This window comes from Toxorhynchites rutilus, chromosome 2 (assembly GCF_029784135.1).
Source record: "Toxorhynchites rutilus septentrionalis strain SRP chromosome 2, ASM2978413v1, whole genome shotgun sequence".
NCBI classification, from domain to species: domain Eukaryota; kingdom Metazoa; phylum Arthropoda; class Insecta; order Diptera; family Culicidae; genus Toxorhynchites; species Toxorhynchites rutilus.
In genome coordinates, this window is record NC_073745.1 from 221,243,129 (window position 1) to 221,262,357 (window position 19,229).

General features: G+C 37.8%; 1 protein-coding gene across 3 annotated transcripts in view; it reads right to left on the minus strand.

Moving 5' to 3' along the window:
* LOC129771630 (PR domain zinc finger protein 1) overlaps positions 1-19,229 on the minus strand; it is a 131,984-nt gene that overhangs the window by 55,627 nt on the left and 57,128 nt on the right. The window contains exon 1 of one of the 3 annotated variants that reach the window (XM_055775478.1): positions 13,911-14,582. The exons of the other annotated variants lie outside the window; for them this stretch is intronic. The gene's annotated coding sequence lies outside the window, so the exon portion shown is untranslated. Of the gene's footprint in view, positions 1-13,910; positions 14,583-19,229 lie in introns of those variants that run through there. 3 annotated transcript variants of the gene reach the window in all.

The following is a 19,229-nucleotide window of genomic DNA, read 5'->3' on the forward strand; positions in this document are numbered from 1 at the left end:
CAAAAAACATGCCATTTCATGCCTTGAAGCGTCAAATAAACAAATAATGTACAGATGACATCACCCCCAACGCTTTAAAACGTTTGTATGCATGGAAGCAAACATCCCTTTCTTTTTTCTTTTTACACCTTTTTTGGGATTGCACAAAAAAAGGCCAAACGACGACAACGGGGATCGAACCAAGGCCGGCTAGAACGAAAGGCAGTTTTACACGACCACGCTATCCACATGGCTAATGATGCTTCAGGAGTTGTTCAGCAAATACGTGATAATATTGCACCTGATTATATAATGAAGTTGGAAAGTGTTTTCTAAGAGTAAAAAAGGAGCGCACGAAGGAGAACAATATCTATCTCGGTATGGGCCGTGCATGTGGCAAAGTGTGCGGAAAGCTTATTTGTCTTTTGTTTCGCTCGCTTCGTATTAATCTTATGTTGATGTACCATGTATATTATACAAATGCCTACCAGTATTTGAGAGTCGTGACATTTTTCTGTTATGTTATGTCTCATTTAATGTAGTGAATCGGGATGACAAAACATGAGCTAAAAATCAACTTTGGGCGTACGAAGGCACAAAAAAATCTGGCGGAGTTGTGAGTCATCAAGTAACAACATCTTGGTGTGCTTATTTTCTGTGGCAGATACCGTCCGAAAAACTAAACAAAGAAACAATGGATTGGATTTTCGGAGTATTTTTCAGTTAAATAATTTTTGTTCACTCAAATAATTCAACTATTATAAAAAATCGTTGTTGAACACAAAAAAGTTTAATATGACGATATGAACGGGTCTAGAAGCATTGATTTGACCTTCCATATTGCTACGAATTGAATTATTTCCATTCTAGAGAGGATTGCCCGAGACCAAGTACGCTAACGGTTCACTGATGAATGATTTCCACCGGAAAAGGTAATAATCTTTTAGAAATTGATTATTGAAGGTAGTGGTAGTGTGTATCTTACATATCGTTTTCCTCAATAATCATTGCCTGAAAGTTCCCTTCAAAACCACAAAAACCAATTCCGTTTAACAGATCACATGATCTTCGATTGAATGCCTGCGATTCATTCCTTATGTTGATTATACCTAATCTTGTGAGGGCCTTGTTTTTGCATTGCCTGCATCCAAACAAACTCACTCTCGCCTTTACTCGGTATTATGTAAACAAAGTTCCTCTATCCAGGGGCACCTTAGAAGAACGGGCGCGGAGAGGTGAAGCGCGCGTATGTTTCCTATTCCAGTTCATACTTGTCAGATTTGCGGAACTTCCCGGTCTTTCCATACACATGAACACACATATACACACCCACACCCACACAACCGTACATACGGCAACCTGGGTTTCAAGTTTTATATGCGCTCTAAGAATAGAGAGACGACACACACGTGCCGTCAATTACGCTCCCCGAAATCAAACTGTCCTCCCTGCTGCATCCCCATATTTTGACACCACCCGCCGCTTGTGTGGCTAGTGTGCACGACCGCCGACTGGAGCCCGTGGGAACACGCGCCAGCTAAGCTAAGCTCGTGGAAGTGGAAGCAGTTTCAGTGCGCAGTGCGCACGTGGACTCCGAGCGCGAAACGTGACCCGGCGGCGCTTGCGTCCCGCGTTCTGTGTGTAGTGCGCGCTTCCTTATTAGCCAAATGCGCCGCTGTCCGACCGCTTGTTTGTCAATACTGCGCCCGGTTCTGGGTGTATTTGTGTGATTTTATAGTTGCGCGGTAGATGCTGGAAGTGCCGCCAACACCCCCCGCCCCCACATTCGGGGAGGTTGCTTCGCGTGCCCGCCTAGGGTTACCAGACTGGCTGCTGTACGGGGGGATAACGATCGGGAGATGGGTGCCTCAGCAGAAGATTGTGAACAGAGGTGGTATAGTGAGCATCCGCCGGGTGGCTGATAAGAGTATCAATCTGTAAATATTGTTGTAAACTACTGTAGCCGATGGCGGCTGCGATGTCAATGCTAGGTGATGATGACAATGGGATGGTGATGATGACCGTCAAATGTTGCGGCAGGGGCGAATGCATTGTTCGCGTTGTTGTTTAAGTTTCCGCGCGGTGATAACACGCTAACTATTGGCGCATAGCGGAACGCAAGGTCAATAAAATGTGTACCAAAGCGATTAGCGTTTAATTTGGTTACAACGAAAGGGAATTGGTATCAGATATGTAGATTTCATGAGCGATCCAATAAGCGGAATTATTTACAACTGGTAAATGCATCTTAATGCGTCTCACAGCCATAGTGTCGTAACTAGGCCCAGTGGATCGTGGTCTCCTATCTCTGTGATCAACAGCAATCTTTCTGGATCAACGAAATTTTCCACATACCCTTGAGATAATTGATTTGTTCACGTCATAAATATTACAAATTATTTTCTGTCACTTCCCGGGTTCAGCATCATTAACAATTTACTGTCTGTATTCCAATCGAAGGCTGTCTGGAGCCATCCGAATGTTTGTTGTAATGAAAATGAGAACAACAATATAGATTCTAGTTCTCAACCAGCATTTTGCAAAATTCACTTTGAAATAGAAGAAGAATACAAAACATTACATTGATTTATAACGAAATGATTATAAAAGTATCATTTTTTATAAACGGCAATACGTATTTCGTTCATTGATCTATGTTAAAAATGTCGGTTTATTGCTAACAATACGTGTGTCATCTATTTTTTGTGCCGACTGAATATATGTGAAGCAATAATCAACCTACAATTCTGATCATCTGTCTTTCCTATTGTCGTTTGTCAAATAATTCATGTGGAGGACATTGAGCTTCGTTTCACGAGATAGTCAACCGTCAAAGAAAATAATGTATTTTCTAGCGGAATGTAATAATAAAAGTAAGAATTATATTATTAATTTCCCCGTATTAAATTAGTGTCCAATATGAATGAAATACACTTTTCTGCCGGTGGTCTCATATGAAAATTGTGTCTGAAGATAATCTTATACTATAATGGTAGGTTTTGGTGCGAATATCGAAAAATTCATAGAGAATGAGTTTAGTTAGGGTCGGAACAAAGCTTCAAGTAACTGAATAACATAAAGTGAAAAAATCATTCAAATTTTAGTAATTTTAAACTTCATTTGGGCCGGCTAGTCTAAGTCTTTATAGAGTAGTTAACCTCGTAATGGCTAATTTCATATGTTTATACTAGTATTATCTTTTAATTACTCGAACATTGTTAATTCTGAAAAGGCTTCCCACAGCAAAATTCTTCAGCTAACTCTTGTAACTAGGGCAAACTCATTACAAATGAGGTTCTGCAACTCAAGAACCGAAGACTTTGTGAAGTCAATTAAAAAAAAAGAAGTCAAGAAATCATGCAGGTATGGAGAACTATTGTAAAATGAAGACTTAAGCGATCACAATACGTTATGTTATGTGATTTTGAATACTTTCGGCAAAAAGTAGTAGTAGTAGCAATGTTGTATTATTGATGCCTGTAACATTTCATTCCACTTGCTTCAAGCCTCGAAAAAGACCAATTCAAAGAAACAATTAAAACTCTATCCCAAGTCCACGACATAGATCATTTAGAAAGCTTTAAGAAAAGCTATTGACTGATAATTCATAAATGTGTTTCCTACACGAAAACAATTACAGGGAGAGCCGAACGTTCGGATCAGTGGACACGAATAGTCCACTCAAACCCAGTCATAATTTGCGGTAGTGTTGTAAGAAGTTCATCGTATAGTTCGGCTATGTTTTGTTCCGCTCGATGGTAGACGGATTGATCAATTGGTTGAAACAATTTGGTCATAATAATCTATCTATATAAAAAACGATTTCTGTCTGTCTGTATGTCTATCTATCTGTTTGTCTGATTCTTATGGACTCGGAATCTACTGAATCGATCGACATGGAAATTGGAATGTAGGGGTTTTTGGGGCCGGGGAAGGTTTTCATGATAGTTTGACACCTCTCCCCCTCTCTAAGGAGGGGCTGCCATACAAATGAAACACAAATTTCCGCATTACTCGAGAACTAATCAAGCAAACGAAACCAAATTTGGCATGTGGAGGTTGTGGAGGCAATTGAAAATTTTTGGAAAACTCTGAAGGAAAAAGGGAAAATTCGGAAAATTAAATTCCCATATGTTCTACAATTACATAGTGACAAGTGCTGTTAGTCCATTTGATGTTTGCGCTAGTGAAATTGATCTTTGTTCGAAACTGGAAATGGATTTTAATGTGATGAAACACACTCATATATCTTCTTCTATATATACCAATAAAAAAGTGGTTGAAAAATCTTGAACGAGAACTGTGTCTGAAAATAATATGATATTATAATGATGAGTTTTGTTAGAAATACTAGGAATTTTACAGTAAAAGGTAAATTCAACGGGGTCGATTAGAAGATCAATCAATGAACAGTTCTGCGTTTGGACCCATGAACTTGCTCATAGTAAGAAAATGTGAATGTGTGAAGGCATTGAAAACAAAAAAAAAAAACACATTTTGGGCGGGACGAAGTTTGCCGGTTTTAGCTGGTTCGTCACTTTACTTCCATTTTCGGAAGAATGTCGGGAGTAAAAGTTGAACTCGTGACCTCTACTGAATGTTACCACTACGCCAGATCGTCTCCACAACAATGCAATGTTTGATATAATAAAAGATGGATAATCATTTAAAAGTTTGAGTTTGAAATGGGCTAAAGCTTTGAGAGGGTTAGAAGCGAATTAGTCGAGATGTTCTCGTAGGTTACCCTAAATGAAACAATATATAACCTAATTTTAAGAGAAATGCCTGATTTAATGTTCCCCTAGTTATTTACATTGAGAAAATACATTAAAAATATCACAAGACTCAACTTTTTCATTCAAATTCAATGTACCAATTCCTTCCACGGAACATATAGAAACTTATAGAACAATAGAAATATATTATCCTGAAAATGACAAATAACTGAACCTGCAAATCACACTGAAAGGAGGTAATTTAGAACATGAAAGATTGTTGTGAAGAAATAAAGAATGTTCCTATCCGGGCCCAACTGAAAAAGTGTATCTACAATACAACAACATACAAAAAATAACAAAAAATAAAGTGCCCACCTTATCATTTTTGGATTTCTTCAATTTATTTGGTTGAAATGAAAGTAAACACACTGTAATCTTTTTTCATATCTTTTTATCTATATTATTTTTAAGTTTCACCTATGGAGGGCTGAAAAAAGAGTTTTCCTTAAAGAAACAAAAAAAATAATTTGTAATGAAGAAGTGAAAAGTGAAAAAACTGCCCACTTCGAAAATCGATATTTTTTCGATAAGCTTTCACCGAAAGACCCCTCGACTGTTGATGCTTTGACAATGTGACGTGTTGTGAGGCAAACGACTCGATTTGGTCATTCGTACATGTGATCGCATTTAATATAGTTGAAAAAAAAAATGAGAACGCAGTGATTTCGAAAGCAATTCCCTTGTGTTCCCGAAAATTAGTGGTTCGTGATGCTATCGGAACGATAAATCGCACTGGGCTGCCGCTAGGAAGTACAGTATCAGCAAGGCAGCGGTTGGGAATTTTTTTCTGAAGCTAGAAACGATTGTATCAGTAGTAGATCGTCCTGGCAGAGGCAGGAAGCGCAAAACCGATGCGAGAATGGACACCAAGATCATGCACGAAGTCAAGAAAAACCCGAAGGTACGACTGTCCGTGAGTTTCAGGCAACCCTTCAACAAGATTCCGATCGAACTGTTCATCACACAAAAGTTTCAATTGCAAAGTTGTTCGGAAGTGCCCATTTATCAGCAAGGCAAACAGAGTCAAACGTGTTATATTTTACTAAAGAGTACGATGACGGTTCTCTGGACGGACGAATCATAATACGAGCATTTTAACCAAAAGCGGCTGATTCGTGGCGCAGATCGGGTGAGAAGCTTCAGGAGCGCCACACCCAAGCACGGTGAAGAATGACGGAGGAAGCAAGCCTCGTGAAAATGGATAGAATAATGACGGCAGATTCCTATAACAACATCCTGTGAGAAAATCTGGAGGTGTTTCACTGAGCCAGATGGATCTTGAAGAGAAGCTCATGATTCAGCAGGACAACAACCCGAGGCATACCGCCAAGAAGACCAAATATTTGTTCCGGTTTTGTCGAATTAATCCGCTGAAATGGGCTTCACAAGGCCCAGAACCCCAATCCTATTGAGAATATGTGGGCGGTTCTCGATGCTAGTGTTCAAAAAACTTATGTTACTAATAAAATAACTATATTAAAGCCCTGGAACGCGTATTTATAATTTTTGGATACTTATATAGTGATTATTAGGCTGTTGGAAGCTGATGCCCTCTCTAAAAGAGTTCTTAGCTGGTGGTTCGTTTTTCTCCGAATCGAGTGGACCGATCTGGCTGAAATTCGTTTTCAGCATGTAAAAATGAATTATCAAAACTGTAACGTAGGTGTTTTTGGAAATAAGGTAATATTCTGGGGGTCTTCATAGCCTAGCAGGTTGCATGTCTGTTGCTAAGTGAATGATCATGAGCTCATGAGGACTCTCAATTGACCATCTTTGTGTTTTATTCTAGTTACTACGTCCACGCAACAATTATCATGTGACGGTAATCCTAGTCCCTTACCGCTTACATTACGGTCTGCTCGGTAATTGGTACTATTAATAACACAACAATGAAAGCCTCATATCAACAGTCTCGCTGTGTATGGTCAAACTGTGAATATTCAATCATTAGGAATATTCTTACGGCGAAAAAGGCGACATGTGTATCGATAAGATACAGGAATACTCTTACGCCTAAATGGCTACTCTGTAATATACAAAAAAAATTTCGCGAGATAAAAAAATACATGAATAAGTTCGGCTCTGTTACAGCTGTAGCAATTCATTCAATAAGCCTAATACAATATAGAGATGGAACAAAAAAAGAGTTAATATAACTTTAATTTAGAAAAAAAAATTATCTTTTGTTAATGAGAAATTATTGATTTTTTTCTAATATCCGGTATGCAGTGTTCAATTCTAGTCTAAATGCAACATAAATAAGATAAACGTACCAACAGCTGAAAAAAATAGTTTCGAGAAAAATGCATTTAATGTTTCGTACATGCTACTTCCCTTGAGGTAACCTTGAGGTTTTTCTGTATTTTATCAACGAGATGGGATATCGAAAAATCCTTCCAACCCAACTCTTCTGAAGATATAAGCCCCGAGAATGTAAAAAATTAATTTCGTTTTTTTTTCGACATTCCAAAGTAGTTTCCCTCGCTCAATTTATCTTTCTTGGAACCATATTTATTGTGATTTTTTTTCAGTACTAATTGATTTTTTTCGCCTTTAAGCAAAACATTTTTTCCAGTATTCCATAAGTAAATTTTGGAAATAATATGAAAATAGGATATGAGAATCAACCACAATGTGTTTATTTCAGTTTGAACCAAATAAATGGGAGAAATAAAAAAAAATGTCTCTATTTCACTTTCACTAGATTCTAATTTATTTTCTAACAACTGATGCTACGAGAACTGTAATGTATAACTGAACACAATGCATTGTAATTTAATGTAATGTAATGGAGATATAGGCAAACCGTTCATTAACTGTTCAAAAAAAACTCGTTCTAGGTGAAACAAGTTAAAAGAGTGAGTTAGTAGTGAACTGTTGATTCAAGTGAAGCGATTTGCCCAAATCTAATGCAATGCAATGTAATGAAGTGTAATGTAATGTGAAGTAATGTAATGTAATGAAAAGTAACGTGAATTAATGTAATGCAATGTTATGTACTATAATGTAATGGAATGTAATGTAATATTTTTTCATGTTCATCTTGTAGTTTATCATGTAGACTTTTCGAATTGACAAAATTCTACGATTTTTTTTACCTACTTTTTCCAACCAAATACCAAAATTTCTTTAAGAATAAAAGTTCTGAATATCAGAAAATGGTATACTGGACCGTTTGCTTATTTTTTTTAAAGAGTATTGGCAGCGCTTATATGAAGATGCACATCTTTCCAAACTGGTTAAATATTTTGTGGAAAAACATTGTAAAAAAATATCTTTTGTAAAGTTATAAATCCAACCAACCGAATCCAACAATCCAAATCAGTTAAAAATAGAGCTGAATTTAATAAAATTTGTTGTCAAACTAAATTGAAACCTGGTTGCAATTCTTTTGAATTTTCATTGAACATTACTTCTTTTTACATTACTTTGAATATTACTTTAATTGAAATTTAACGGAACGTCAGATTGAATATGTAAGTGTTGGTTAAGTTATATTATGGACTAGATAAAGACCATTGCAATTTTATTGTAATTTTGCTAAGATTCGAGCAATTTAACCAAAAGCGGTTCCAAATACCAGTCGTTCGGTTCGGAACGAGTGGATCAATATGAAAATTCTAGAATTCACATGGAAACAAAATGTCCACCAAGAGCTTAAGCTTCATGATTCTATGTGGAAATTTCTCGTTGTTATATCATTCGTTCTCCAGTCGACTATAACGGTTTTTTTTCAGAGGCATAGCATTTTAAAATGAAATAAAACGCAAAAAAAATGTGATTGTTGACCTGAATTTCGTTTTGCTCGGAATAAAACGGTTTGTTATTGTTTTTTGGAATATGATTTGCGACATATGACTACCACGGATGGCTCGGAAATCCAATGGGTAAACTCAATTTTCGATTACTTTTTCCAGCAATGGAGAATATTATCTTCCAAGGCGTTAGTTCTCGCCGGCTTATTGGCGAAGACTAGGTACTTCATATGGCCCCACAAAGAAAAAGTACAGGATTCGTTTCTAAGTAAAACCGTTAAATCCAAGTAGGGGAAGTGGGGCATAGTGGTCACCCTAAGGAATATGTCCATTTCCAGCGCCCACATTCTGATTTAATTCCCGTTTCTTGAAGAATATTATAGTTCAACTCATTGTTCTTCAAGATAACAAACGGCTTTTACTATAAACATTCAAAATAGTACGCTTTCCATCATTAGAAAAAAAAAAGGTGGAAAATCGAACGTTTTTTTTGCTTGGAGGTAAAGTGGTCACCTAGTGGGGGCAAAGTGGTCACCTAGTGGGGGCAAAGTGGTCACTCACCCATATCTAGCTAAATGTGATAGATTCATGCGTTTTTTTCGTACAAATTTGTTCAAACCATATTTGTTATAGTACATGCATGAAATAAGCTTGGCCTATTCACTTAGAGTTTCAATTTTAATTTTCTCTTGCATACAAAAGCGTAGTAAGAAACATATAACGTTCTGTATAATGAGGCTTCGTTTAGTTGGAGTGGCATATTTATCCAGGGTCAAAGCCACAAAAGGGTCTTCTTCAAGAGCAGAATGTGATGAGGTATATCAGCTTTAGTAAACAGAACATTGTAAGTTGTTATTCACCTATGATCACTTTGCCCCCAAACATGAAAATAACATCTATGCTAATTAATCGCTGAGATTAAACGAAACATCTGTTCACCTCTCCTAGAATATGTGAACAGTCGTCCAAACTGATGATTTGTCCAACGTGTCAGATTGAATAAACTAAATTTCACGATAAATTCCTTAGATACCATGCGCACAGAACTACGGCCGAATGGCTATCGAGAGAAATTTCTGTTTTTATTTGTATTTTGACATGCGACAGCTCTACTGAAGTACAGGGTGACTCAAAAGTCATTAAATTCTTCAAACATAAGGTGACTATCAATACGGCATCTATACTCAATAGTTATACTACCAAACAAGCAGGTGACCACTTTGCCCCCACTACCCCTACCTCTGTAGATATTGTATTAAATTCCGTAGATTTTGCCTACGCTATTTCCTTGAACATCATTCATGTTCGTAGATTTACACATATTTTACGTATATCTGGCTACCAGCGATGGATAAATAAAAAAGTAATAATTTTCACAACAGTCAAGCGATAATTTCTTCACAATGCAAATAGTAACGTTTTGTTGAACGTCATGATAATTGCGTATATTTCAGTGAATCCGATTACAGGCTAGCTTTTCGAGGAGCGTCATTTTCGATTCGAACTAATATGTTAAAACATTATTGTGAAGTATATCGCTAGCACAATTCTCCAAAAAGTGTACATTTCATCTAGATAACACAACAAATACAAGATATACAGGTCGGACTCGATTATATATAGTCGACCTTTTGACGTAGGACTACGTCTAACCGGAAGATATAGGGGGTGAAATGAAAATCTAGGCACTGAACAAGTAGGAAAAAATGCAAGATTTGGAACGCTTATAACTCGAGCATTTCTCAATAGATCGCAAAGGTTTTTGCATCAATTGATAGGAAATATATCTACGCATCTATCATAACGAATAACATTTCATTTTTCTTGAGATAAATAATTGAATAATTGTGAAATATCAAGCCTTGTCCAAATGCACTATGTGCCCATTTTTGATTGGTTCATTTTGTGCTCCTCAAATCGTACCGACCAAAACGGGCAACCAAAGCAGCAGCGAAATACAATGAAGCATGATTGGAAAGGAAAAAGAAAAAATATGAACGAAACATTGGTCGCAGTCTCACACATGCGTAATTTTCGAGCCAGCCAGTCAGCTTAAAAATCCCCGCTCCGCTGCCGTAACGATCATTCTCATCGAAACCGTACACCACATCGTTTCGCATCACATCAAATCAACAAAGCAACACAAGCAGCCATGTCAGGACATGACAAAGGAGGAAAAGTGAAGGGAAAGGCAAAATCCCGCTCGAACCGTGTTGGTCTGCAATTCACCGTAGGTGTATCCGCCAATTGCTCCGCAAGGGTAGCTAGGCCGAGCGCGTTAGTACCAGTGCACCAGTCCACCTAGCCGGCGATATATAGTTTCGGCCGCCGAAGTTATCGAGTTAGCTGGCAAAGCTGCTCGCAACGATAAGAAAACCCGCATTCAGAACAGACCACAATCGGTTCCGTGGACACCAAGACAACAACAGGCAGTTGCAGCGAGTGGCGAGTGGCAAACGCAATCGCAAAACGGCAGCAGGTAGCAGAAGAAAAAGTTTGTTCTTTATACAAACTGCTTTGGTGGCAAATCCAGAACAAGGCGGCATCGAGGGCGTTCGAAATGGTTTTTTTTTTCAAAACCACGAGTACTAAGTTTTCTAAATTGGAACCATTCCATAAAACACGGCGCTTATCAGTGCCGTTAAACCTTTCAAAAAAGAGTTTACGAAATACAGTTCAATGCATTCTAAAATATTATCCAAAATAATAATAAAACACAAATTGATTTTTTCATAATTTGTTTGCCAAGATATGATGAGTATGAGAATTTGGCAGTTGTGCTGAGCTTATTGATGGTTGGGGACTTTCTCGATTATTCAATTTTCAAGAATTCTTAAATTACTTCCAGATTGAAAGTACAGTAATTTACATTTAGCTCGACATATAGCTAATTTGACGGACCTGTATTGCGACATATTTAGTTGGACATTTTTGTAAACATAGAGTTTGGGGTCCAAATTATGACCCCACATTGAAAGTCGACACTGTACCACTGTCATCGCAAATGTTCAATTACAGGTTAAAATCGCCTCCAATGCGACACTGAGCGGTGCTTCGGCACGTCGCGTTAAATGTAATTTACTGTACAACATGTCACAAGCAGGATGGGAAGAAATTTTCCAACTGTGAAAGCTGTGGCGAGTGGCAAACGCAATCGCTAAACAGAAAGGTTTAGCCGAACAAGATGGGGATATCGAGTGATAACAAAACAATAAGCTCTTTAGATTAAAGATAAGTTTGTGATCTTGAAAAGGACCCTTTTTAGCCTGCATGTGAATCCAACGAGCGAACAAATCGTAATGAATGTATTTTTTTGCCATCGCTGCCTTATAACGCTCATTCGTTCGTCTCGTTGGACTCGCCCATTTGGCTGAGTCTGCCGATTTTTCTCTATCCTGTGAGCGTGTACCGCTAAAGTACAAAACGCGCGGATCCGCTGAAAAATATATCATTCTCTTTCAAACCGTAAATCAGTGTGGTTGTATGGCATCGTTTCACATCACATCGCATCAACGGATTGGTGCCGGAGCACCAGTATACCTAATAGCGGTTATAGAATTTCGGCCGGCGGAGTGCTCGAGTTGGCTTGCAATGCTGCTCACGACAATAAGAAAACCCGCCTACAGAACAGAGCACATTTGGTTCGGTGGCAACAACTAGTTTCAGCGAGTGGCAAACGCAATCGCAAAACGGCAGCAGGTAGAAAAAGGAAAAAGTTTGTTTATACAGACTGCTTTGGTGGCAAAACCAGCCACCGTAAAACACGGCGCTTTTCAGGGCCATTAAACCTTTTAAAGAAGAGTTATTAAAAGTTATTCACAATACCAATGCATTCTGAAGTGACATAATATGATATATAATATGAACTGATTTATTTTGTTTATGCTTGTTTTTGAACTTCTTGGTGGTTAGGGTCTTTTAAGTTGATCATTCAGTTCTCACAAACCCATGTATGGTTCCCGAATTGGAAGTGGCTTCATGCAGGATGGCATTCACGATTTTCTCGGTAGCAAGAACTGCTTTCTTTGGTTGATAACTGATGTTGAAAATTGACTGAGGTTACATCTGCATTGTATAGAAACATAACTAAGGAGCAACATGATGAGCTATGTATTTCCTGCTGCTCTGTTCTTATTTTAAAGGACTTTCATCCGAAGGTCATCCGTCCCTGTATTCACTGTTGGTTTTTCAGAACGCTTATAACTCATCTATTTCTCGACAGATCGTAAAGTTCGTTTCCATTTCATTTTTATTTACATTGTTTGCGGAGACTACAAATCTTACAATTCATTCGTTTACGAAACCACAGTTTAAGGTACGGTAATGTGCTCAATAGTGAAATATATGATAGTGAATGAGCTGAGGACCACTATGCATTCCCTATCATAGCCATCATTTTGATTGTACGATATGTGCATACGCCAAAAGATGCCCGGCGCAACAAGAAGCAACTATAAGATAGTGAGAAAAAATTGTGAATGTTTGTAAAAAAAACGCAAAAACACAACATCAAAGGTTCTGTTCAGAACCTTCAACATATTCATAAAGAGTAAACAGTAAACTTATCCATTTTTCAGTTAGATAGGTAGGTATTCACGTAGGAGAAGAAAATAAAACAATATATTGAAAATATATATTTAGCAAAAGCTGTCCCCTTTGTATAGTCCTACTTCACTCCGGTTATGTCCCCGACATTACCCACTCGTCTATTTTTTTTCAACAATTATTTTCAAATCCTATACATAATCGAATCTCAAGAAAACAATATTTTCATTAATGTACGAATGTCAAAGTATAATAAAAAATAGCTTTTTTTTGTGATTCGATTATGTATTGGATTCGAAAATTAACGTTGAAAGTGAAATTGCGATTATATATAATCGAGTCCGACCTGTACAAGATAACAAATAAAACTTGTTTGACACCGCATCATTAGCATTACTATAAGTGCGGAATCACCCCTTATTAGCACAAATTAATAACTGAATCCTTCCATTACTGCTATCAGCAAACACACAAGCATGTGCGGCGGATGCATTTCCACTTTCGCTTGCGTTTGTTTTCATTTTCCCCCAATTTGCGAGTTTCGCGTGCTCACCACGAGATGGCAACTCCGCAAGCACACCAACACATAGACTGTATGCGCTGCTAGCGGTAAATCGATAATGTTTTTGGGGTAGGTTCTGGTGTTATTGCATCCCGAAAATGGAATCCTCCCGTCGATGAATTTATATCACTTCGGTGGCGTTGTTTGAAGTGACACACAATCACGTGAACCATTTGGCTCATAATTCACCGCATTCGATTAATGTTCACTCTGTGTTTACATCTAGCATCGAATCGAGCTGTGTCCGGAGTTTGTATTCAAGAAGGAAATAGATAAAACTGAACCACCTACTTGCTCTCATATCCGCACACGGTTCGACAAACAGGACCCCAGCACTGGCGTTTATCTCTGGAACTGTTGGCTGTTAGCGTTCGTTCGCTGTTCGCTGAAATGTTCACCAGCAGAATGCCTGCGCTCGGGCAGTTCGATAACGATAGAGGACCCTCGGCGGTTTGTTTTCACTTTCCAACATATATTCGGTGGCGCACTTAAAAACACACCACTGTGTTGTTCTGTGTGCACTGTATTAAGTAGTGAATATTGGCGACAAAATTACTTCCTTGCTTGCTAGCTCACTCGCTCACTTACCCGGCCCCCAACACAATTCACAAGTCGCGAACACTGGTCGTAAAACCCGGCGACCGCACGACGAGGATGCACTCGTTGCTGCTTCGGGCCGCTCTTACGCTGCTCTGTAATATTTGTGTAACACACACCCCTTTTTCAGCAGCAGCAGCAGCAGCAGCAGCAGCGGGCAGAAAGTGCTTCCTGTTTGTTTCGATTTTATCCTCAGAAATTGTTGTTATTTTTCACGTCAAATTCACAACGCAGTGTAAAAATCCCCAATCAAAGCACCATCTATGAGTTAAAAACGGAAGCAAACGGTCAAAACAGCACACACCGCATTGATACAGCGAACAGTGGACCGGAAAAAGTCTGCTCCCGTGCTGCTACCCGGCCCGGACCTAAGACAACAATATTTACAGTCAGGTCCTGGCGAGGGACCGATAGCGTTCTGTCGTCGCGTCGCACTACCACACCGTACATAGTGTTGTGCCAGCCGGAAGGGTTGTTAGTTATCGATACTCTCACACACTCGCTGCTGCTGCTGCTGCTGTTTCCTAGTCTTCGTCGTCAATCGCGACCAAGGATCGCTCTCTCGCTCGCATTACTTTTCCCTTGTGCGAATATTCTCTTCACCCCCCTCGCAGTTGAGTGTTGTTTGTTTTGGAGCTGACGCGAGGATGAGTGTTTTGCTGAGGGGAAATTTTCGAAGCTTTTCACGTTTAACAAGGGGCGGCTCAAGGGGTTCTTACTGATTTTTTAAACCTTTCTGCCATCAATGTGATCCATGGGAATAATTGGGTCTCCACTGCTCGGAATATACAGAGTTACAAAGTCATTCATTCAGTGGCTCAACAGAAAAAATGTATTTTGTAACTGCTATTCACACCAACCAAAAATAAAATTTGACGCAGAATTACGTGTAGCACTATTTCCACACGCTAGTGCAATCGCACTTATATTCTATAGGAATCTGTAGGAATACTAGCTCTCCTTGTTAGAAAATACGTGCATGTGATTTTCAACATGGCTTAGTTTGTAACAGCTTGGTCTCGTTCATAAATTGGAAAACAGCGATACGCCAGCTAACTTCAATGGAGCTGATTAATCGGCCTGTTTGGAATCGCGTTATTTTATCGTTGTCATTCAATCGAGGAGTATTCACATCGGTAATCTTTGTTTGAAACACAGCCACATTGCTTCCTTTATTCATGGGTGTTTTTATTACTCTTCACCGATTTGCAGAACTCAATATTCATATATGCATATGAGTGATCGGATTTCACAATTCGATCGAAATCGACTTTTACACTCTTAAATTCGTTCGCCTTGTCGCGAAACAATGGTCAAAATAAGTCATCCGTATTTGTGGTTCAATTTACTCTCTATCTGATCGGCATAATTCCGGAAATAATTCTAAATTGTTGAAATTTGAAAGAAAATTATTATTCGATTTTGTTTGGATGCTAAATTTGTTTTGAATGTGTTTGAATGCTAAATTTTGCGTGTTTATTCCACCCGAAAAACCATTACTTTTTTTTGCTTCATAGAAATGGAACATGGAGACCAATGTTGTTTACGTCGAATTGCGTGGCAAGGTTGTCACATTTGCTCAACTCGATTGGACTTGAGCTTGAACAGAATGCAAAATTGCGCTTTTTCCATTCAACAGAATACAACCAACAATATGTGGGGACGAATACGATCGAACTTCATTTTGTGTTTGAACACATGCACAATGTCATGACAATGCATTGCGCTTTGGCCTGGCTATAACTAAAGCTGTGTCGGCGTTGCTCATGATAGTGTCTCGCAAGTGAATGTATTATTCCTCGCACCGCTTTTGTTGATTGTGTAGTAAGAATTCAGTCGTTCAATCTCTACCTTCGCGTATATGTCGACCATAAATTGTTGGCACAGCTTACGATATTTTGAATTGGCGTTTCTTGACCATGTCAAATCACCATATGATAAACATAAAAATAATTCGAGCGCGCCCTCTGTTTGTTTCGTCGCATGTTCATAAATATTAAATCAAAATGAGAAATGATGTTCATAATGAATTAAGTATCTGTGACGGGGTCTCGTTGGTCTAATGTTTATGCAAGAGATTTTTCGTTCAAGAAACCCTTCTGACTTGCACTGTAGTCACGCGTATTCTTGAGCTTGCCACTCCAGAATACATTCATGGCGTATTGTTCGTCATAGAAATCTCAACCATTTACTAATAAAAATGACGCAAGTAATACTACGTTGAGAAGGCAAACCTTGGGAACGTTAGTGCCATTGAAGAAGAACATAGCGAGGGTCGTATGAACGGTGTGTGTCAACGATGAATTCCAGATTATTGTTTTTCCTTTGCATTAAATTTCTCGTGTCACTGTGCTATCATGATTCCAGCAGCGCTTGTGCTTTGGATCTACACACGTGCTATCCAGCTGATGTTTTATCAGGGTTGATGGCAATAGCGTGATTGTCATTTTGTAATCCGAGCAAATGTGATTTGAAGAATTTCGATAACTCATTGTGCTCATTCAAAAAGGCTTCCAGCTCGTCGGAGATGCTCCCTGCTTTAGATGAATTGATGTTACTTGTGTATTTGTAGATGGATGTTCAATAAAGCGGGCGTTACGCCATCAGTCATTGAACAACTTAAATAAATTCGTTGAAAAAACGAAGAACGGTTAAATTATTTGAATATTTTTGACACAAAAATAATAAAATCGCAATTAAAAATAGGGAATTGAGGTCAAAATTTAAGGTTATATGTATGGTATGAAGTCAAACTTTTGAAAAAAAAAATATCCAGATCTTTTTTTCTGCATAGAGCCACCCTATTCGGTATTAAATGTATGGTTATCGGTATGCTACCGGTATCATATATAGTTTACAACCTATTCTCATACCTACCAATTATTTTGAGTATAATTTCATCAAAATCGGTCGAGCCGTTTCGGAGGAGTTCGGTAACAAACACCGTGACACGACATTTTTATATATATAAAAGATATCCCTTGAGTTCTATCATCTCTCTTTACACGAAGTGACAGGGTTGTCCGTACATAATTAGATAAATCAAATGGAACATTTATTTTACTCAAACAATACTTTATATTATACTTCTATTTTCCAACTATACAATAATTTCAAGTTGAGCTGATTTTCGGTGGCTAGCTAGTGGTTTTAATGATTGTTTTTTTTTACCAATACTATCACCAACCATATGCGCCATTTATTAATGAGCGCGTAAAGGAAGATACGTAATCGGAAAGCGCGTTACAAAACGAAGATTTTTGCTCATTCCGTTAACCTTGGGAACTTGGGAACTATCCCTACGATCGTGCTCAGGCGAACAATCCAACATTCGAAAAGTAATGAAATTTTATCTCAGAAGAAGTAATTCGTATGAGACTTATACTTCATAAACAATGTTGTTCATATGTAATCGAATCTGAATTATTTACGTGTTTTTGTTTTGTAAGACATAAAAGGTAAAATATTGTACTTTACAGTAATCGATGGTAATTATTGAAGTGTCCAACCATCCATTTCCTGGCACTAATTACAGTTTGAACAGTTGAACTGTGTTATTGCGAGAAGGGTGTGACCATAGTATGGCCGATTATCACTGGGGACGACATTTGATTCTTTCAATAGGATACGGATACCAAACGCTGTAATCGATAAAAAAAAAGGTGCGAAATCGAAAGTGGAGTGCATGCTTCAATTTGTTTTTGGGCATTACGGGATAACGCGGCTCTATTCTCGCAATGTGATGGATGATCATGACGATTCCGCGGTTTTGACGCTCATGTTCATCTACTCTCATAGCATATAGTCATATTAAATACATCCTGCCAAAAATATTAAAGGAATATTTTTCTCATCTTTTTCTTGCACAACATTTACGAGTACTTTTGGTTGTTTTCCATTAAAATTAATGAACAAATCAAAACCCCTCGGTAATCTCAACGTATTCAGAGTGGAGTAAGAGTTTTATAATTTCAAAATAATTTTTGCACATGTATGGTTTTGTAACCTACGACTAAACGTCGAAAAACCGATAAGAAAAATATGGATTTCTTAGGAATTAAATTTATTTTTAGGAAAAATATAAATTGAAAAATATCTCCCGATAACTGAATATTTCGGAAGTAAAACCAGAATAGGTCTGAAAGTTGCACAGCTTGTCCAAAGGAACGTAAATAGTCTATCATGTGTATTATAAAGTTTAATCAACTGTGAGCATCTGTTCACGTCCAACTGATTTAAAATTTCGGATACTTACAAAAACAGAAATTTAAATCACGAAAGATAGGGAAAGCTTATTGAAACGAATTAATCGAAGAATTATTGTACAATCTCGTCCGAAGTCGAAGAATAAAATTGCATTAAATTTGCAATAAATTTAAAAATTAATGTATTGTTTGCGCAATTGTTATATGGATAAAGCTTTTCATATCAAATCCAGGCAATAACTTGAAGTATCGGATGTTTCACTTCGAAACCTCCACCGCCCAAATAGTGTTCAAATACATGAAAATCTTCAACGCTAAAAATAAATTGGACATAATTCAAGGGTTCGAAAAGGGTACTAGAAAGAAAACATTGTCTAATGAATTCAATGTGCCGCACAATGTGAATTCATTCATCATCAAGAATATGGACTAGAATCGTGAAAAGGATAAGAATATGGGCTTCAACGATGTTCAATTGGTATATTTTGTCCGGCGATGAGTTAAATAAAATCAATCAGTTAAATAAAATTGAATCATTGAAATCCTGACGGAGCATTCAGCAATGAAACTATAAGCCCACCTTCTCAAAACCAGCAACCTGATGCTCTCCAGATTACCTATGCTGGTTTCTTAACAAAAAAAAATCAATTGACAGTTTACTATTTTTTCTATCTAGAGAAAAATTTGTATCGGACGAATGAGATGAATTTTACACTCATTGTTTAATGTTTTTTGTTTCAAGGTGATTATACATCAATTGCTTTTGTTTCTAACATAATTTGATTGTTTTACGTGAGCTTGTGCGTTT